The 22238-nt window shown below is 44.9% G+C and overlaps 1 protein-coding gene and 1 long non-coding RNA gene across 2 annotated transcripts in view; both read left to right on the top strand.

The window, feature by feature from the left end:
* The window catches only part of LOC111079933 (matrix metalloproteinase-2), a 79932-nt gene that overhangs the window by 42823 nt on the left and 14871 nt on the right, over positions 1–22238 (top strand).
* LOC111079931 lies at positions 1492–4785 on the top strand. Its single transcript, XR_002608412.2, has 3 exons — positions 1492–1876; positions 4126–4452; positions 4538–4785. It is a non-coding gene; the product is annotated as an uncharacterized LOC111079931 (long non-coding RNA).

Below are 22238 nucleotides of genomic sequence, written 5' to 3'. Positions count from 1 at the left end.
ACTATTAAAAATTATTCATGATTTATCGGTATATTTTTATAACAAATTAATTTGCCATTGGTGTGACTTTTTATGATCAGGAATCAGGGGAATCCAGGAAAAAATGAGACTTAAAAACTCGCGTCAAATTGGTCCATGAAATTCTTTGGAATTTTCAAGTTGTTGAGGATATCCCTTGCGTATCCCTTGTCTAACTATCCGTCTGTCCATTGCTCTGTCCGCCTATCTGTGTGTTTTCAGCGTATTTGCTAAATTTATCTTTCATTCCGAGAGTTTTTCTGTTGCTGCTGCTACTGCTGCTGCTACTGCTGCTGCTGATGGTGTTGCATGCATTTATGCAAACATATGCCGCGCGAAGAGCAAAAGTCGTGACGCCAACATTGGGCTAAAAGCGTAGAAACATGCCAAAAAGTTTTTGCCAGCCGCAGCTTTTCCTCTCTCTCTCTCTGGTGCCCCTGCTCTCGCTGCTCAGTGCCTCAGACAGCTGTCAACAGTCAAATATGCAGGCAGCAAACAATGCGAGAAAGGCCCAAAACCCAGCAAAATCCTGGATGAGGATGACATGTGCCTGACTCTGTCGGATAAAAGGGGGTTAACCAACCCCAATATCTCCAGCTAGAGCCATGGATACATTCCATTGGCGGGGGATGGGGCTGCTGTTTGGGAAAATTCGCGGCAAGCAGCTGTCTGGCAATGCTTTTTCACACCTTTTGTGGCGCCTGCCAGCAACGCAAAAAATCCAACGATTCAACGAATGGATGCCAAAGCACTTAATCATTCGCTGGATTTATTGCTCAAGCTGAATAAACCAATAAAAACAGCTGACTCTAATGTCAGTCTCTCCAAGTAAATTTCAATAATTCTAATTTAACAACAGCAACAACAAAAACACACACCAAATGATGATGGGGCAGGCAATGGGGCAAGCGATGGGGCAAGCGATGGCAAGCAGGGGAGGACAGCGCTAAAAATGTTTACCAAAAGTAAACAGAGCTCGTAGAAGCAAGCCAGGGAAGGGACACAGGACCTCCCACGCCATAAGAACGTGCCACATCACTTGGTCGTTTTTGTTATTTTGGCTTTTTCATGCACCATTTATATAACCAGCGTGGGCTGCTGCTGCTTCTGCCCCTGCTCCTCCTCCTGCCCAGGCAGCTGTTCTCCCTGCTCGCTCTGGCCAAAGAATTTGACGTGTGCTCGTTTATCATTCATTTTGCGCTCGCTTACATTACGAGTATTTTAACCCAGCCCAACCTGAACCTGAAGCTAAAGTTGAACCTCAACCTTAACCTGAAGCTGTAGCTGTAGCTGTAGCTGGAGCTGAAGCATTAAATTTTAGCACGTTCTGGTCTAACGTGCGCTCATTTCAACTCTGGCATTACGCACGCCATAAAGCTTAGCCTTTTCTCCTCCTCTCTTTACTTTCCTTACTTTCTCTGTGGCCCTCAGCCATCAGACATAATGAAGTTAAGTGAAGGCAGCAGGCGGCTTAACAGTCTGGCTGTCAACTCAAAATTTTTAACAACAATAGCCTCAATAAACAATAATGTCAGGTTCGACCTCTTGGCAGGAGGATAAATGGAAATGGCATTAGAGAAAAATGGCAGCTTTGGAGTACAGTTGCGTCTGTAAGAAGTATTTTATGGACAAATAAACCTATGACAGCGAAAAAGAATGATCAAAGCTTTCAGTTTAAAGCAGAGGAAAAACCCTGTCGAAGTCCGAAGCATTCTGAGATCACCTGCACATCGCCTGACGCGGTGGTTGCTGCTCGATTTTAAATTGAATTCAATTGTTTCCGAAGGTCGCATATTAATTTTCCCGGAGTAAATTTCAATCAATGCACTTGACTGCAACAAATTGTATACGTAAATGTGTATGTATATTATGTTATTGTCCAGCAGTCTTTTATCCATAATTAAACTACTTATACATATGTACACATAGCACAGAGAATATAAATATTTATTCAGTGGAAAAAGGGTCGTTTTTCTTGTAAACTTCGTTCACTTCGTTGCCCTGTCAAATGACATGAATTAATTGGCTTTTCTGCACAACAAAATATGACATCGCTTTGGGTTGATATTTCACACTTATCTTTGTTATTTTTCACCGTATTTAAACCATAAATTCATTCGTATTTTATTAGAATGCCATGCACTTTTCGAATTAACGAATATTTATTGATTTACTTTTGGATATTGGCCTCCACTTTCAATTCGCTTTTATGCTGTTAGCATTTCCATTAGCAGCCAAAAGCAGCAGCAATTTAATTTACATATATACGGGAGGCTATGTATTATTCATGGGGACATCCTGTTTCACTCCCCTCATCCTGTTGGATCAAAAAGTATGTAGGAAGTAGCGCAAAGCTTTTAAGTAATTACGGGTACAGGTAAAATACGCTGACCATTTCCGTTTTGTACTCTCATACTGCACGGCCCAAAACAAATCCGCTCGCATTTTTGTGACATTTTAAATTCAATAATCATAATTAAATAGCCAAGGCCAAAAGCAGTTAAGTCCGAGTGCACATTCCGAGAAGGGGAGCGGAGGAACCCGACTGCGAAAAATCAAAAATATGAGCGCAACAGCAGAAGCAGAAGCATAACTTTTAATGTTTCTAACTACTCGCCAAAAGGAAAGTTGCCCGCCGATGCCCGATGCCCGATGCTCCCGATGCTCTCTGCGTGTGGCCGTATAATGGAAAACTTGTTTAAAACTTTTAAATTAATTTTATTTTCGTCCAACTGAGAGAGCGATTCGCAAGAGGCAAACGGCTTGGTTGGACATGGCGGCAGAAGGGGAAACTTCAACTTCAGTTTTCAGCTTTAGTTTTAGTTCCAAAATGCCAGCTCCGCATATATTTTCTGTTTCTTTTCATTATTTGTTGTTTCATTCATTTGCTTGCCTTTCTCCAATCTGTCGGGGTCCGTGTCCTTGTCCATGTCCGAGGCAGCAATTAAAATAAAACAATTGCATACAAGTTTCGGGGCGCACATCTCTATCTGCATCCCCTACGACTTCACTTGTTGTATCTCCATCTGCATCTCAATTTTCGTTGAGCCCCCAGCCATTTTCCCCCTTAGTTATTGCAGTTGCAGTTGACTCTCGACTTGACTTAAGTTTTGGAGTTTGCCATTCCCCGGCTCTAAGCCAATTGCCTGGGGTGCTGCCTGTAAGACGGCGCGATGTTGGCCAGCTGGGAATTAGTTTTGCCCCGAAATGAAAGGCTTGGTACAGTAGCAAACTGATTTAATTTATTCTTCATCTTTGTAGGGCTTTATGTACATTTCGATTTCGATTATTCACAATTTAATCAACAATTAATTCTCAGCTCTTTCACTGGCTTTCACTGCTGGGAAAGTCGCTGATTATTTTCGCACAATTTGTTGTTCATAATTTATGCTGTTGCTATGAATTTGTGAGCCCTTTTTGGCGTCGCAAAAAACACCAATTGGGACACCATGCAACACTCGAGCGATTGACGCTGATTGGAGCCTGTCTGGATCAATATTGTCGAAGGTTCGCTTTCAAAGTGTTAGACACGCAAACAGCCAGGACACAACAGCAGTTAACCGTATCCGGCCGGACCCCCCAGGGCGTGGCTGTCTGACCATAGCTGCCCCAAACCATAGTGGTGTCGGGCACTTTTAATGTTTCCTTTGTTTGCAGTCGCTGTGTGTGTGTGTGTCGGTGTCGGTTCTAACCCACCGATTGACACCACAACACACACCACACAGCACAGGGATACAGCCCGGGGCCAGGCAATAAGTGCTGACGGATAAAACACGCCAAACTTTGATCGATGGGGTCGTGGGATGGAAATGGGTGGGACATCGCTGACCAAGTACAACATTGCTTAACAATACAAAAAAGGGAACAGCCAACGAAAAGTTTTCAAATTAAATGTATTTCGTTTTTTATATGGATTCCCAAAACTCAGTCAGTGCCAATGGTTCCCAGGGTGTTCTTTAGAAATCGTATTTTTGTCTGGTTTTAACAATTAACATTTTATTGTAAAATTAGGTAACTTTTTAGACCGTTTCTTGCCACCAAGCACCAAGCACCAAACCAAGCCAAACATTTACTAATGCAACCATCTCTCTTTCTTTCTCATTGCAGGTATGTATCTATATATCTATCTATCTATCCACTCAACTATTGAACGGCAAAAGCGAAGCATCGAAGGGGCGGACGGACGACGGGTGACAGTTTCCGTTGCCGCAGCAGGCTTTAACTTGTCGTTTCCGACGTTGCTATCGGAGACAGATATAGTAGTCGAGAGCGAGAAAGAACTTTGCAACATGCTGTCATTATGGTGGGGTGGCCAGGCGACAGTCTGCCTCCGCTGCATCAGACGTTGCCGCGTTGCCGCGTCCTTCTGCCACAGCCACTGCCACTACCACTCGTAACTGTAATTTCTTGGCGTTTATTTTTGTGCTTTTTGTGGTAAGTTTTTCGCCTGCCAGTTGACAAAGTTTTCAAGTGTTTGCCTTCTAATGTAATTAAAATGCTAACAAATGTTTGCCAACAGCGATAAAATAATCATTTCAAGTAAAGAAAGAAAGAGAGAGAGAGGCAGAAAGGGAAGGAGCCAAAGAACGAAAGAAAATATGGTTGGGCCGGAGGGGGGGTGCCAAAATAGAATTAAAGTTCAAGTTTGGCGGAGAGAGGAGTGGAACAGGATAGGACATAATGTTATCAGCATCTTATTTGTAGCATCAAATAAAAATCAAATAAAATTATCAGTGCAACGTGTGAATGCTTAACAAATTGATGTAACCCCACACACACACACACACGGACACACACAAAGGAGAGAGAAAGGACACAAATGCTGCTTCGACTGAAGCTCACTTGAGCTTACAGCTCACGTAGGCGATAATGTTTGCCTGCCAAGTGAGACCCACGCCCCGCCCTGTCCCGCCCGTTCCTTCTGCCCTTCGGCCTGACATGTACCGTTAAAAAACTGCAAAATAGTGCGACGTGTCTTGTCGTGTCTGCAGCAGGCCTAAACTTCTGCCGTATGTGCCATGCCACCACTCCTCTCCACGCTCTATTTTCATACTGTTTGCACTCGCATAAATTTCCCTCTTAAACATATGCCAGGAACATGATTTAAATACGAGAAAAAAGCTTACATTTGTATGTTCATTCTGTTTTCATGATGTCAGGAGCTCTTTGCACACATATGTATATACCTACTCGTATGTACATATGTATGTGCTTATGGTTTTTTACTGTTGATTCAGTGTCATGTAAATAGCTGCAATGTAATTAAACCAATTTGTAATTGACCTTTATTTATAAATGGCTCAACATTTCAATTAATTATTGACTTTATTACGTGACCCGCAGAGCTTAATGCCGCAATAATGAGAAGCAAAACTTAATTTAATCGGTGAACAGTAGTAATCCGATAGAGCAGATCAGAAGATAATCCCGATTTGCTTGACTCTTCAGGGATCAAACTCTCTGACGGCTCCTGTGAAGCGATATGCCGCATTTAGATATCGTGCCATTTAGCGACATCTCACTGTATTACCATGTGGTGTCAGCCTGTTCCATCTCCTTGTCACTCCCGCCCCACTGGCCACTGTCACGCAACCACAAAACAAAGAGCAACGGGGAAAATCGAATAACGGGGGAAAAAAAAGGGCCATAAAGCCGCTACAATGCCAGATATTTATCTGGCTTTATTGACACAAGCGTTTTGTCGATTGTTCAAATAAATTATGCCTTTATCAATAAAGTCTAGTTGCCATCCACTGGCCGACTGACTGCTCCATTGCCTCGTGCCTCCCCCTGTACCCCCCCTCAGGGATGTGACTACGTGACGTTGGCTTTAGCCGTGCCAAAGATTTGTTATGGCCATAATTCAGACCAGACCAGACCAGACCAGAGCAGAGACCAAAAGCGGAAAATCAAATCAGCTCGGATTTATGCGTATTTATGAGCTGTTCTTCGGTGGATATGGATGAGGGCAAGGGGAATGGGAGGATGGCGGTGAAGTGCTGATAAAAACTCTATAAATCTTTAAGGAGGAGGACCGACCACGGAGGAATGGGCGGGCGGTGCTGGTACTCTGGCTGCGACAGGCAAATCAAATATCAAATTGTTTAAGTGATTTTTCATCTTTCGCTTTCACCTTGTTAACGGTAACATCATTTCAGGGGCGGGCGCCCACTTCAAACAAAACGCCGGGCAAACGAAGAGCAGCAACAACTTCATCATAAGTGATTTCTCCTCCTCTCCTCCTCCTCCTCCTCCCTTTGCTTCCTATTATTATTTTTCTTCACGCCGATATATTTTGCTTTCAATACCCTTCAAGAAGACACTTGCAAGGTATATACAAGATATACAAAAGTAATCAAACCTGTACATCCATCCACTAGGGTATTCAAGGCTTCGGTCACGCTCTTGAGCTTTTTTTCCAACGCTCACGGGCGCTGTCGTTCTCTCTCTCTCCCCCTCTCTCCTGCTGCTCTCCTCCTTGATATAGATTGTTTTGGATGGAGACGTACGTGAAGTGAAGAGAGCAAGCAGAGCAGCCGTCATTTAATTTTATCGTGCGGAAGTTCTAAGTGCAATGCTGTTATTTTTGTTGTTGTTGTTGTTGTTGTTGTTGTTGTTGGACAGGTGTGTGTGTGGGTGCGCTGATTGTGGCCTGAGGAGGGTGGAAAGTGGAGGGTGTGTGTGAAGTAAAAAAAACATTGCTTAAAAGCGCGCTAAAATGTTCAATTTACGTTTACTTTTCACATTTTTTTCCTCCCGTCTGCTCTTTTTATTTTGAAACATTGGAAATAAATTGAAACTGTTGGCTGCCATGTTTTGCCGATGCGTCCATCCCCCCACACTCCCCCTAATAAAAGCTTCATCGAAAACAGGACCAGCAACGACAATGTTAGTTCGAGGGTTTGGGTTCGGGTTCGAATGTGAATTTGTATTTATTTATTATGAATTTCATTCGTTTCAAACAGCAAAAAAAAAAAAAAATAAAAAATAATAATGCCGAAAATGTTTGCCAGTGAAAATTGGCACAAAATGTTGCCTCTGGCAATTTTTTCCATTTACTTTCGCCCAACGCCCCAGACCAGACCAGACCAGACCAGACCCCTCCCATGGGGCACACCCTATGAAAACAATTTGTGTTTTTCCGTTTAATAATGCAAACACAAACGACAAAAAACAAAAAACAACAAAAACAAATAAACTTGTTTGCCGCCTGTTAATATATACGCATTACAAAAAAGGTAAAAATAAAATATAGAAAAGTAAAGTATAAAATATATGTACATATAAACTGTACTCGGGGCAGGGAATGCAATCAAAAAAAAAAAATGTAACTGTGTAAATATTGGTTAACACAGAGGCACTCGGCCATGATACACGGTAATGTTAATGATGAATGATGATGATGATGATGACGATCAGATTACGGGGGAGGAATGCCGCAAGGGCAGCGGATGGTTGGGTGAACTGTGGGCGGCAGGTGAGAAGTCAAGGAGCAGATAGGCGTTTGAAAAGGTATTCAAAAAGCCATAGATATTATTTTGTGCTTAATCGAGTTCACTCAACTACACGAACAACACGGACTGATAAGCTTCAAGCTTGGATCTTTCCAATTTTTAAGCTTTTCGGCTTTGCCTCTATCGACTAACGATAAAAAGCCAAGCTGATTCCGATGAACATGTCAGTGCAGAACTGATTAATTGCAATGCCTGGATGAAGACTTATATTTTTACACTCGCTCTTGCCACCCTTCAAGGAAACTGCACGCTCGTCTGCTGCTTGTAAAATGTAAATTTGTATACAGCTTTTGTAAAATCCCCCGTTAAAATATCTGCTCAGGACTTCTTCTCCACTCGCAGGCCATATATCAAGTAATTTTTCAAGCACTTGTTCAAGTATAAAGTCAGTTCAGCTGCAGCAGCAGGAGCAGCAGCAAGGAGAGTTCCGCCTCCCCTACATTTATGGACGTGTCCTCAGCAGCAGCAGAGGCAACTCAATAAGCCATGCCACAAGTTTCGGAACAGCATAAAAAGAGCATACAAAAAAGTGTATACATATAAATATAGCCAAGCGGACAAGAAAAACTTTTAGCAAATTTTTCTTGCATAGAGCGGAACAGAGGAACATTTTGAGCGCATATTTTAACTACATCGCATTATGTTTGGAGTGATTTACGGGGCAGAAGGAGCGGAGAGGAGAGAGGGACAGCAAAAACAAACGACTGCAAAGTGGCAGAAAGTGGAGAAGGAGAGAATGCAGAAACAATAGGTAGCGTAAATTTAGCGAAATAAAATACAAAAAAAATATGGCATCACTTAAGGGCTGTCACGATGCATACATACCCCCTCGTAGAGGGGGACTGCTACACAAATGTATGTATATTTAGATATATGTAGTGCGAGTCCATATAGCCATCTACCATAGGGTATCTATAACTTCGGTCACTGAACCTTAATGTCCTTCCTTCTTGTTGTTGATGTTGCTTGAACAAATGATTTGTGCTAGTGCCAGTGGCAGACTCACACCCAGGGGTGGTGAGTAGAAACAAAGCAGAAAGTCAGAGGCAGCGACCCAATGCTAATGCAGGAAAGTATGCTACACAAGTTTCGTGGCAACATAGCCCAGTGTTTGTTTCGCTGCTGCGCTTCCACTGCCATTAGTGTCGCCAACTAACTTTTAGATAACTAATTAGAGACGGTGTCCTGGTCCTCCGTAGCAGAAGTAGAAGTTCTGCGCTAACCTTACGCGCAGCTAATTACATTTAATGTGTCGGGTAAGCAACTCGGCAAAAAAGGAGTTGCGATGGGTGGGTGAGATGGGTGGGTCGTGTGCCACGTACATAGCCACATACATGGCCATGTGATCCGGAGTAACGTAACTGTATTGCCAGCTTAAGTGTTAGACTAAAGGAGCTCGCTCCGTGCAGCTTGTGCCTCAACTTAATTATAACTAATTTGTAGCATATGTAAGAGAGGATAGCAAGAGAGAGAGAGAGAGAGAGAGAGTAAGAGAGGGTGAAACAAACCTCAACTTTTGCGACTCAAGTGGCCATTAAAGTATTAAAGCTCTTTCTCGCACACAAATGATAAAGCAATTAGCCGCTTGCATGTGTGTTTCTGCTCGTGTGCGTGTGTGTGTGTGCGATGTTATTAGGGGCGGCAACATATGGACCGAAAGAGAGAGAGAGGCCAGCGTAATCGTATTTGTGCATCGCAATCGCATTTGCATATTTATTAACGTTGATTTTCGAGCACCATTCCAGGCCTTTATCCACCTCCACCTCCCCGCTTTCCTGTACAGTGTACACCACCCACGCTTTAACCGCTTCAACCATAACAGGCCAAAACCAACCAACTAGCCAACCGACCAAGCGAGGAACCAGCGAAATGATTGAAATTAAAACCACAGGCGTACATAAAAAATCGCTTACGTTGAAAGCTACCACTGCCACTACCACCACCACACTATCCGGCCAGCAGCAGGGAGAGCGAGAGATACGGCACGAGAGTGGTTGGTGCGGAAATGCGAGAGGGCAAATGAGGGACTGGCCGGTGGCGGGGGGCCGGGGGTTGTCCGGCAGGAGCAGCAGCAGCAGCAGCAGCAACAGCAGCACTCGAATGAATTCACGTAACCGCATAAAATCAAACGAAATAAGCCAAACGGCAGGGCAAAAAATGGCAACAAAATGCACTTAAAGCCCGAACTACAAATGGAACCCGAGGCCAGCACCCGCCGTCCCGCCGCCGAACACCCACCCGTCCGATCAAGAGAGCGAGGTGTAAAAATAGCCAGCGGCACGCACATGGACCAGAGCGAACCTTTCCTTTTTTCACTGGCCAACGTACAAGTGCAGCAGAGTGGCAGAGTCGTAGAGTGGCAGAGTGGGATGGGAGAGTCCTGCAGAGGGTAGTAAAAACTTGCAACGACCCATAAATGTGGAAAGGAGGAGGAGGAGCAGCAGCAGCAGCAGCAGCAACACCCACAGAAAACGAGAATTTGCTTTTGCGAAAATCAAGTTAAAATTTGTTGAGGTCGAGTGCCAGCAGCGAAAAGAGCCAGAGATAGGAAAATCAAGTGGCAGCAGCAGGTAGCAGGTAGCAGCTAGCAAGTTGCAGCGTTGCACAGGCAGAAAATATTTAATTGTCGATCGGAGGAAGTGAACCGAGATTTCATTACAGTTCCCATATCCGCCTACTATACTCTGCGCCCCCTCTACTCCCACTTAATGGATGAATGAGTGCTCCGCAGCTGCCAATTTCGAACATGGAACTCTTTTGGGGAGGGGAGGCGGAGATGGCGGCAACTCTGCCACAAATTGGTGGCAATATGAAAGCTCTCGAACCGAACACCAATTAAATATTTAATGAGCTCAAAGAAGGCGATGGAGGTGTCTGGAATCGGTAGGTTCGGTAGGTAACAGGTGCAACGGCATTTGAGTATCGATAACGCTGTCAAGCAGCGACTTGCGGTTGGTTGGATATCTTTGGGAGTTTTACTGCGACGCGTGCAGCATGGGGGAATGGTGGGAGAGAGGCGAATTAACTTCTCGAAAGTCAAGTGTCGGTTTCGGCAGAAGCTTCTGGATGAGTTTGCCTGAATTTAACAGATTTCTGACGTGATTGCATTTCTTGATTCAAAATCAAACGATAATTTTCTCTTCGTTTAATCAACAACCCTCAACGATTGAAATGGCATACAATCATATTATCTAACATTTTGATTGCCAATGGGCCGCCAGCAACTGCCAAAATACGAGCATATCAATGAATGCCACACAGGACGGGCTCCGGACTAATGGCAGATTGTCAGTCGTGTATGCAAATGCGAGTGAAGATATTTGGCAGTTGCACCTAAGACTGCATCAGCCGCATCATCTTGTGTGCCGCACACTTGCCGCCTACTTATTGGGGAGGCACATGCAAATTCAGGGTAATGGGGAGATTTGTGCATATGTGCAATATTTACGCTTGGCAACAGCTTGCCTCGGCCTGAATACAAAATCGGAAATGTTCAATGGATTTGCTGCGAGAGACATCAATGCACTGAGAAAAACAAACAGCACTTACAATTCGGTAATTTTGCCAGATGCAGCATCCCAGAGTCAGTGGCAGAATCCATAGGCTAGACGGCGTTGTTTGTGCTCCGTGTAGCACTGTGAAGGGAGCTAACGACCTAAACGACTGATACGTGCTCCAATCGGAGCACAAAAGGCGCACAAAAGCCCGAATGGTTGGGTAGGGGTTTTCGGGCAGACGGAAAACCGTCAAAAAGTAAATATGCAGCAAACAATGGCATTATGTAAGTTAAAGTGCACAACAGCAGCAGCAGAAGCAGGAGAAGCAGCAGCAACAATGGTCCCGGAATCGGATTAATGCAGCTGCTCCGATAGCTGCGCGCTCTCTCTTTTCAACTCTCCAGCATTATCCACATTGTGGATCCATTCAGGATGGAGCTGCACCATGTTCTATAGACAGAGATAACGAGAGAGAGAGAGAGAGACAGAGAGAGCGTTTACTCATCCATATGGCCAATAAACAAAAGGACAAATGCGACGAGTCGCACCGCCCCAGAGCCAATCAATCGCTATGGCACTCTTGGGGCCCTGCAACCGAAACCGAAACCAAACTATACAGAACGGAGTAGCAGTTCCGTCGAAGAGATGAAAAGAGAGAGAGAGGGAGAGAAAGGTTTGCACAAAAGGAGCAGGGACGGGACTCGGGGCGATTGAACGCAACCTGACACGCGACCAGTTCAATGCACGCTGCTCCCTCGCACAGCTCCAATCCCCAAAGCAAACTAATAGATTTTTGTGTTATACAAGTGGAGGGAGAGCCAGAGACGAAGACTGAAATACCCTATATGTGATGCGAACTGAAAAGGCTCATTGGATGTGGATGAGAGATCCCTGGGATCTCTGGAATTCTGCGATTTATGAGTCATGTTTTGCCGCACAGCAGATGGAGCATTCCCCATGCGAACTCCTCCTACCCTGTACATCAGTCCGGGCTGTTGTCTCTCCCTCGCGTCGTCTAATTCAATTACATAAACCGGAACCCCCACAGAAGGAGCAGCAGGAGCAGCCACACTGAGGATTGGGAAACTTTAATTTGTATGCAAAGTCAATGAGATGCGGGAGGAGGTGGTGGCAGATCGGGTATGGTATGAATATATCCATATGTAGATGCAATGCAATGCTGTCATGTCCTTGCGCACTCAAGCGCTTAATCCTTTGAAATGCAGCACCAGCAGGAGCCGCAGGCAGAGCTGGAGCTGGAGCTGAAGCTGAAGCCACTGGGAATGATTTCGGCCAAGGGGGAAAATGAATATTACGCATACGCCGCATGTGGCAGCCACTCATAAATAAACTAGACAGCAAAACAACATTCAGTTTTATGCAAAAATGTTGCATAATAAGATTACCAAACGCTAACGGGGGGGACGAGAAATCAGTTGACAGACAGACAAAAAATACAAAAAAGCAACCCAAGCCCTTGTGGTGCATGCCCGGTTCGACTCCCTGCATAAATACTCTGGGCCATTCACCGCTCCGCTGTATTTCCCCTTCGCTTTCTGTGCAATTCATTTACAAATAATATTCGCCATTAAAATTGCATGGCATAAACGGCAGGACAGGACTGGACAGGACAGAACAGGACTCTGCCCTCTACAGTGCCGCTGGTCCCTTCCTCCGAGGATGGCCGGAGCTGGGGGGCGTAAAATATTTTTCTCATTTCCGTGGCGAGTACGAAAATATTTTTGCGATTTCCGCCCAGAGCCCAGCCCAGAGCGGACAACCAAGGGGCGACTGCCTCGCAGCATGAAATATAAATACAATACAAATAAACGCGTCTCGCATTGTGTTGTGTTGTGTCGTGTCGTGTCGTGCATATTGTACGATCCAGAAATCCACAATGTTGTATTTATTTACGCGGCAACAGTGGCTGTGGCAAACAGCCGCGCAATCGAAAATGGCAACAAACGTTTTGGCTCTCTCTCTCTTGCTCTCTGGACATGCCGACAATTTGTCAGGCGCCCATTTAGCCAAGTTAGCGGCCATAAGCGTAGCGTGTTTGCAAATGTGCTGTGAAAATGTATTTGTGGCATGTGGCATTAAACTCAGAGGCAGACACCGAAACTGCTGCTCGAAGCAGCAACCCCACCCCCCCACCGAACAGTGGCAACAATAGTAAAATATAACACTGAACAATGCAGCTGCAAACAACGACAAAATACGGGGCAACGGGCACGCTGTGGGCCATAATCCTATGGCACCCGTTCGATATCCTTTCGTTGGGCAAAAGCATAAAACGCTGGAACCTCACAGTAAAAAAGAATGAAATGTTCCGAAGGAATAAACCTTTGTTCCGTATCTTTTATTGATCTTTTAAAACTAAAATCAATTTCTTCAAAGTCGAAACACTTTTTCTTTTACATTTTCTGCATCAAATATTTACACTTTTAACTGCGTCTAAATTGTTTAATATTCATTGATACATGTTTGGAAACTCTGTATCCAATTAAATTAATTAAAATGTGTGGAATATTTTCCTTTATTCTATTTGCATTCTAATGGCCGGAATGGTATTCCCCACTGATGTGCCATCAACATGAAAATGTCCAACAAATGAAATGCATATTTCCATGCGAGTACGAGTAGCGGGAAAACAAATTCGCATAACCCCTTCATCATGAAAACTCCCACTCTTCTTATCTAGCTCTCCTCCTCCTCCTCCTCCATCTGGCAAGCAGTGCAAATGGCAAAATGCAAAGAGCGTTGAAGCAATGAAACGAATTTGCACGCGCTCATAAATATTTTACATATGCATATTGGCCAAACCCCGGGCCTTGGGGTGGAAGTAGAGGTTGTTGGCGCGCTGCTGGGGCACGTGGAATGAATACATATACATACATACACACATATATGTACATACAGCATACCCTCTGCAAACACGACGACGCTGCAAATTATTGTGACATAAAGTGCTTTGACAGCGACACCATCCAAAGCTGCCAGAGATCCCTGACTCCATCTGCAGCTCTCTGTAAGAGTCTCTGATATTTAAGCTGAATGTCGCGCCTGGCTCTGACATTCATGCGCTACATATTTCATTGCATACTTGGAGACGCCGCCACTCCACCATCCACCATCCACCATCCTGCGCCCGACATTGGAAATTCAAATGCCGCGCGTCGTATGATTAGTCGGTGGCAGGGGCATAGGAGTTCCAGAGCTTCGCCTCGGTTCGGTTCGGTTCGTTTCGGTTCGTTTCGGTTCGTATGCATATGACATATCTAAGTGGGTAATGTTGAAAGCCAGAGACGGGCCCAGAGACAGAGCTGCCTCCAACAGTGTGAAGATTGTTGCTCATTAAACCCATATGCGAGGGGGGGGAGGAATGGGTTAAGAGTGGGCCCTGGCAGAGCAGGAAAAAGCTCGTAAGTCTTTGGCAAATGCAACACATTCTCTCGCAAGCAATTACTGTCTGCCAAAGCGCCTTAGCCCGAGACGCCATCATATTGGAGCCGGGACTCGGCTCAATGGCAAATGGCAAATGGCAAGAAAGCAATCTACGAATATGCAAATTTATCTGCCAACTGCTGCTTCCTTCTTCTTCTTCTTCTTCTTCTTAATTTGCGATGACTTTTAAGTACAGTTGTGCACAGTGAGTGCCTGTGTGTGTTTGAGTGTTATCCTCTTAACTTGAGCTACGTTGCTGTGTGGGAGCCTCAATTTATGTATTCCGTTCTTGCCCGATGCGTTTGTCCGTTCGAAAGTGTAAAACTAATTACAATTTTGGCAGCATTATTGAATTAGGTACAGGCCGAAGGATGGAGGAGGCGGCGAGCACAGCAGGATGCGTGAGGATTCAATTTAAATTGACAACTCAATTTAATTGGCTAAATGTAAGGTTTGTAGGCTTAAGTGAAATGGTCAATTGCCAATCAAAGTGCAGGCTGCACTCATTCGGAAAACCATCTCCATTAGGCTTTTCATTAGAACGCATTCAAGCGGCTCAGGCAGATGTTTGCATGGCTGAGAGATGCGAATGACCAAGAAAAGCCATTAAAAGCCTTGCACCCAATTGCTGCCACTGCTCCGAGATTTATGCCTCATTTATTCCTTCGAATGCGCCGCTCAAAAATAGAAATTAGTTCACCAAATTAGCTCTCACCGTTGACACGCAGCTGAAGCAACAAATACTTTTGCCCATCTCATCTCATTTGATATTCAAAATCCCGTTACCCTCCACTTAAGCTAATCAGATCAACTGTACATCCCTCTCTCCCTCTCTCTCTCTCTGTCCCGCTCTCCTTTGCTCCTTCACAAATCACTTAAAGCCGTAACGAGAGCAGGCGAGGGAAAACAACTGTCAAGCACTTTCCAAATGCCTGCTCCTGCTCCTGCCCCTCTCTCTCTCTCTCTCTGTCTCTCTTTCGCTTTGTATCTGCCTCCTGCCCGGAGGCGCATACAAGACACTTCACGCCTCGCGCGGGCTTAACTTTTTTGTTATTTCTTTCACTTTGCCTTATCCAAAAGTAATTATTTTCCATTAAACGTAATAATGATGCCGCCAGCGTGATAGCTTGCCGGGCAGTCCCCTCGCCGTCCGTCCCACTGACTTTGGTTCCCTCGCTGACTGTGGCAAATTAAATTATGCGCCGTTTTCGTTTCTGCCGCCGGCGTGAACAGCAACAGCAACAGCAACAGTGACAACTGACGGCGGCACGACCACCAGGGAGGATGCTACGGCCAGAGAGGTGGTAAGACCTGACAGCAGCAGGCACTGCCGCAGGCACTGCCACCTTGTCCGATGCCATGCAACGGCTCAATACAGTTAGTTGCCGACGCATCAAATGACTTTGGCGGTACCCCACCCCGCTGGTGCCGGGGCCCAACTGTACGGCTCGCTGATTCTTTATGCGTTTATCGAAATCATGCCCAATATGTGCGATATTTTGTGCCGCTTCCTCCATAATTTCCCTGGCATGGCTCCCCTGCACATTATAACAAAATTTCTCGCTTGCATAAGCATCGCTAGGGAGGGTCGGGCAAAAGGGCTGTGTGCACATATTCAACACTAGAGATGAGCGCGTGAGCTGCTCTACGAAAGTTAAAAACTCTAAATCTGGAAAAGAGACTTTTTTGGACTATATTTGCACTCCATTTAAGGGTTTTTGTACTTTGTATTCCGACGGAACATTTCCATTGGATGAGATGTACATATTTTGCTGGCCATCTGTCATCACTCGTCTGGCTTATCACGCACCCATCTCAAATGGGATTGTTATGTAAATCATAAGGAAAGCTACGGAGCTGAGCTCTAGGACTAGCCTAGCTGACGCTATATCACTGAATAACAAATGGCCGACACACACACAGGGACAGGCACATGAGGAGACGGGGTGGAAACCATGAATGGCGGCAGTCCATAAAAATGGAGCGGAACTGCAAGTAAATTAACAGGCAGGGCGGAGCAGGGCATGGAACCGGGCGGGAAGGACACAAGAAGATGAAGTCGGCCACGCCATTCAAGCGAAAAAGGGACACTCGATGTGGGACCAGAGGATGTCCCATGCACAGACAACACATGGACAGAGAGCACATACATAGATAGATAAACATAGATGTACATATGAGTGGGAGGGCAGTCCTCTGTTTTACATAGCCCAACACCAACACCAACACCCACCCCCCACCAGAGGAACACACTGTCGCATTCAGTCGCACGTCGCACAGTCTCCATCTCCATTTTGTAGGGCTCTGGCTACTTAAGTTACACAATGACATTTTTCAATGTGTCAGAATTTTATTGTTGCAACTTGGGGCATTGTTGCTGACAACTGACATCTTTCTTTCTGCAGCTGTCAGTTCGCCATGAAGCTGCTGACGTCGTAGTTGTTGCTGCTGCTGTTGCTGTTGCTGCTGCTGCTGCTGTTTTTGCTGTTTTGTCTTGAAATGTTGACAACTGTTTTGCCACTTTTGCCGTAATTGAAAAAATCTATTCAAATATTCTACGCGCTGCAACAAAAGAAGCCAAAAAGCATTGAAAACATGGCAACATGAACCAAGAACCAAGAACGAAAACTAAAACTTTTATTTGAGACAGCATCGAGTAAAAGATGTGCCTCAGATGTAATTAAGAGAGCGAAGCAGGAGCTGAGCTCTGGTTTCTGAATTCGTTTGAATGTTTGCATTTATTTGGTCAAATTTCTTCGTAAAATTTCCCTTGCCCTGCAATCAATTTTAAGCCAAAACACACAGCGTTCTCGCATTTCATGTGCCCTTTAGAATTCCATTCCGAAGATGACATGCCGTGTGCCCTGTAATTTACCAGAAAATGTCCATCAACGGGTCCAGTCCATGGCGGATGAGGGGTGGCGGGGCAGTAGACTTGCTTCCTTAATGGATTGAGTCCGTGGATGAGACTCTCAGCAATGAATAAATTGTCAGATGGCATGGCACACAAAAAGCCCCAGAACAGTGGCTCCATCGGTTAACCGCTGTGATGAAGACCTCGTCCTCCGAGTGTCTGTTGCAGACGGAACATTTCAATATATTGGCTGGTGGCACAGCTCTTGACATTTTGCTCAACTCTTAAACTGTGCGGCAAATGCCAGCAGTCAACTTTTTGTGTGTGGTTTTTTGGTGTTTCGTAACTTTATTTTCCATACCAAAACAGCAGCAAAATGACTGAACTCAACCAAAAGTATTCCCCAATTCAGTCACAGTCTGGTGTGTGTGTGTAGGTGTGTGTAGGTGTGGGTGTGTGCGGGCTTTAAGGCTTGAAGGTCCACATTCAGGCTAATAACCAATTTTGCAAATCAGCGTACAAATTACCCGAAATGGCGCTGGAAATCAGCAGCAGCAACCGGCCCCCCCTTCATCTGCCTCATGCATTAAGAAAAGGCAAAAGTAAGTTGTTGCTTGCCCCCGCAAACACACACACACCACACACACAGAGTAGCGTAAAGTCATCCATATCCTTGCACACGTACATACAGTTACTTTTTCACTTAGGGTCTTTGTGTGTTGCCTTTTGGCATGCAAATAAAACGGAACAAGGCAGCAGCAGCGCCAGCAGCCCAAGGGTTGTGGCAAGATAGAGACAGAGACATAGAGAGAGAGAGAGAGAGAGGGGCGAGAAATGAGGCCAGAAAAACCGAGACCAAAAACCATGCCAACTTGAGTCCAACACGTTAGAGAGAACACTGAGCGAGCGCCCAATTTGCTTTGGACCTCCGCTCCACTCCACCCCCCCGCACATCCAGTAATTCTCCACCACATACCGCCGCCTCGTGTAGCACCGCCCTGTCGTCCCTCGAAGCACACAATAAGAAAAATGTTCAAGTGCCAGAATGTGTGCAAAGAACTCAAGTTTTTCCACCAAGGAAGCCCCCCGCCGACACACAAACTCCAGCTCCAGCCTTAGCTCCAACTCCCATTGTCGGTCCTTTCCCAGTCCTTCGCCATCTTCTTGCTTCTTGCTTCTTGCAGATAATTTAAATTTTTTCCATTTGTTTGGTTTGGCTGCTGCTGCTGCTGCTGCTCCGCTCCGGGTAGCAGGTCAGCTCAGTTTCAGTTGCATGCCGCTCGCCGCTTTGGCTGTTTTAAGAACTGTAAATTGCTTTAGTTGGCGCACATTTTCATCGCGCTTTTCCAGCCAAAAGGGCCAACAGAGGCAACAGAGCCAAGCCAAACGAAGTGAGGGACAGTGCCATATTTATGGATGCAAGTGTGTTCTCCTGCCTTTTGTTCATTCCAGCGCCACTTAAACACGAAACTTATAGAGAGCTTGTGCTTATCTATGCAATGGAATGGCACTGCACTCACTACTTCCCCTTGTTTTCTCCTCTCACATACATACACTTGGGTTCAGTTTTTCCCTAGAGAAAGAGAGAGAGAGAGAGAGAGTTGCATTCCACTGCCTTGGCATTTTTGTCTGGCACTTGAAGAATGTTTTTCTTCTTACTCGAGCAATTGGCAAAACTGGAAAATTTTTTTTCACTATATAAATATTTAATTTTTTCCAAGTACACGGCAGCAGGATTTTCCAGCAGTATTTTTATATTTTAAATGCAAGAGAAACCGCAGAGTTGAAGCTGCAGGAATTTATTTGTGCAGTATAAAAGTTAAATTTAAGATTTAATCACAGAATCTGTGGGAAAATGTAAAAGTGGAATACATACATATGTACATATGTATGTATATTTTCCAGTTCCCGTTTGGATGGTTCAGACCACCCCACAGCATTGTCTTGCCTACTTTTTGGGGCAAGCGCACACACATTATCCCCATGAAACGCTGCTGTTTATAGCTTGGAACAAACCAAACCGCCTCTGCCTGACAGCTAATGCACTTAAAACTTCACAAATGTCTTGTCAATGTTTGAATATGGCACCAAACGCCATTAGCAGCAGTTGCACCGACAGCAGCAGCAGTTGCAACGACGGCGGCACCGTCAACGATGACTTGAGTGCAAAATTCAATTAACTTGCTTAAGCACGGGGACACCAGCGCAGCGCACCCAATATTTGCATATGTGTATGTGTATGTGTGTGGGCGGTTTCGGGCTTGGGAGCTATCAATTTCATGTCCAATCAAGCCAGGCCGACAGCCAGGAGGTGGAGCAGGTGCTGGGACAACAGCTGGTAAAAGCCATGTGCAATGCCCAAAACCCCGAGCCACTTAAGCAGATGTCAACTGCGTTTCGCATATGTGACAGGCAGGAGGCGACTGCAACTGCAACTGGAACTGGAGTGGAATGGAGTGGAGTGGAGTGGAGGGGAGAGGAAGGGAGAGGAAGGGAGAGGAAAGGAGACCGAAGCGCAGGAGGATGAACACCTGGCCAAGGAACATTTTGCGTGATTTTTATCGTTTTATCCGTCTTGGCTTGACCCAAAGTTGAAGCAGCTGCGGTCTGGCACCCTCATGCCTTCCTGGCTTGTAATGTCAGCTAATTGCTTTGCGGTTCGCTGCTTACACAATGCATATCTTGTGGCCACGGGGATGGGTGGACATGTACATGTACACTGACCAGACTCTAATTAAAGCGCCGCTTTGCATAATAAATTAAACACGAAATGCAGCTAACTCTGTGACCGCTGCTGTGTGTGGTCGCAGCTGTTCGTTGTGGCGTTCATGTCACTGCCAAATCGCCTGTCAAATAAGAAAGCATTTTGTCCAAATGTTGCCGCTGTTGTGTGTGTTGGCGGAGTCGGAGGCGGAGGCAGCAACAAACAACTTTGACATTTTATGATATAACCGCCACATCCACCCACTGTCACTCAATGATTCTCTCCATCCCCCGCACACCCCACGCCACCCCACCCCCAGCCTGCCTGGCTGTCAATTACATCCAAATTGTGAATTTCTCTCTCGTTATGCATTTGACATTTTCGACTCAATATACAACAAATAACTCACATCAACGCACACGCACACGCACACCCAGCCACAGATGTAGATACATATAGATATGTATATATATGTACATTTGTAGCTGTATATACAATTGAATCTGTCAAACAATGCCTGTATACACCCTTTGCATGCCATAAATATATAATCAATGAGACTTATACAACACGGCCACCAATGGCTGACTGACTGACTGACTGACTGACTGACTGGCTGGCTGGCTGGCTGGCTGGTTTGGCTGGGGCGCCTCTCATATACGTAATACGTTCAGCAATTTGTATGCCTTTTGAAAGGATAATTCCACTTTGTTCTGATTTATATATACGGATTCGAATGGGTAAAACTAATTGGCATTCTTAGAATTAAATTTGATTGGAGTGGATGGGGATGGGATGGTGATTGCAATAGAGCGGACTGAAGTAGAATGGAATGGAAATTACCTGATAATCTGCAAAACTCTGAGAGAGAGATGCCCAACTAGTGAATAAAAATGAAGCCCTTAGCTTCAGATGCTCAACATCCGCTTGAGTAAAGCCACTGGCTCTCATAGTTCAGCATCTGATTGAGTGTGTGTGACACGTGCGTCAGGGTTGCTGCTCTGCTTTGAAATTCATGCGGATTTCTTGCGATTCAGCCGCGTATTCATTTATTCATTCATCTTGGCCAGTTGAATACCGTTTTAGCTTGTGACTCAAACTTTTCCCTCAAACTTTTTACTTCAAAAAAGGACAAAAAATATTAAGTAAATATGAAATGCAAGGAAAATCCAGAGTCCCTCGGCGCATAAATTGGGGGAAGAAGAAATGCAGATAGAAAAACTGAAGAAAAATAAATATAAATAAATGTGGAAACCAAATACTGTTATTCTGGGCTTCCCTTTTCTTAGTTTATTTTTTTTAGCAGTTCTTCTCTTCCTTTTATGCACTCCCTTGGTTTTCCATTTGATTGTAGTAGTTCTCTGTTTCTCAGCTCACTTTTTGGCTTCCTCACGAGTTGCTTTCCAGTTTCGATTTTTATACCCGTACTCAAAAAAGAGCTAAGGGGTATATTAAATTTGTGGTAAAAGTGGATGTGTGTAACACAGAGAAGGAAACGTTTCCTACCCCATAAAGTATATATATTTTTGATCAGCATCAATAGCCGAGTCGATAGAGCCATGTCTGTCTGTCTGTCCGTCTGTCCGTCTTGTTGAGCGCCTAGATCTCAGAGACTATAAGAGCTAGGGCAACCAAATTTGGTTTCCAGACTCATGTGATATCCCACTGCTACAAGTGTATTTCCCCCTTCCGCTCCCACAAAGGACGAAAATCTGTGGCAGGCACATTTTCAAAGATACGATAAAACTATCGCATTATCGTAGAGAATGCCCATATCTACCACATTGCCGAATCTGAATTAGAGCGGATCATAATTATAGCCAGAATGAAGAAATTAATTTTCAGTTGCTTCCCCTGCCCCCTCCAGCCAACGACCACGCTACTCATTCGCTTTCTCGCTCGCACACTCTGCCGCGTTCAGTGCGCGAGCAACCCCTAGCGGAGGAGATGTAGAATCTAAATGGTACATGTATAATCTACATGTTAGATGTAGAATATACATAATATATGTAGATGTAGATAACAGATGTAGCAAAACAATATAAAATTTTTTTTTTTAATTCTAAAATTCTAAAAAATCATATGCTCAAAAATGTATGACTGCTGACTGAGTACGGGTATAAGTAGAGTCGCGTCCCCAGAAGCGACTCACACGTTCCTTCTCGTTTTCCCTTAACAAATTCTAGTTCCCATTTCTATTGCCTTTC

This window comes from Drosophila obscura, unplaced genomic scaffold (assembly GCF_018151105.1).
Source record: "Drosophila obscura isolate BZ-5 IFL unplaced genomic scaffold, ASM1815110v1 contig_25, whole genome shotgun sequence".
NCBI lineage: Eukaryota > Metazoa > Arthropoda > Insecta > Diptera > Drosophilidae > Drosophila > Drosophila obscura.
Note: the sequence above shows the minus strand (reverse complement) of the source record. Positions and strands in the feature narration are given on the sequence as shown.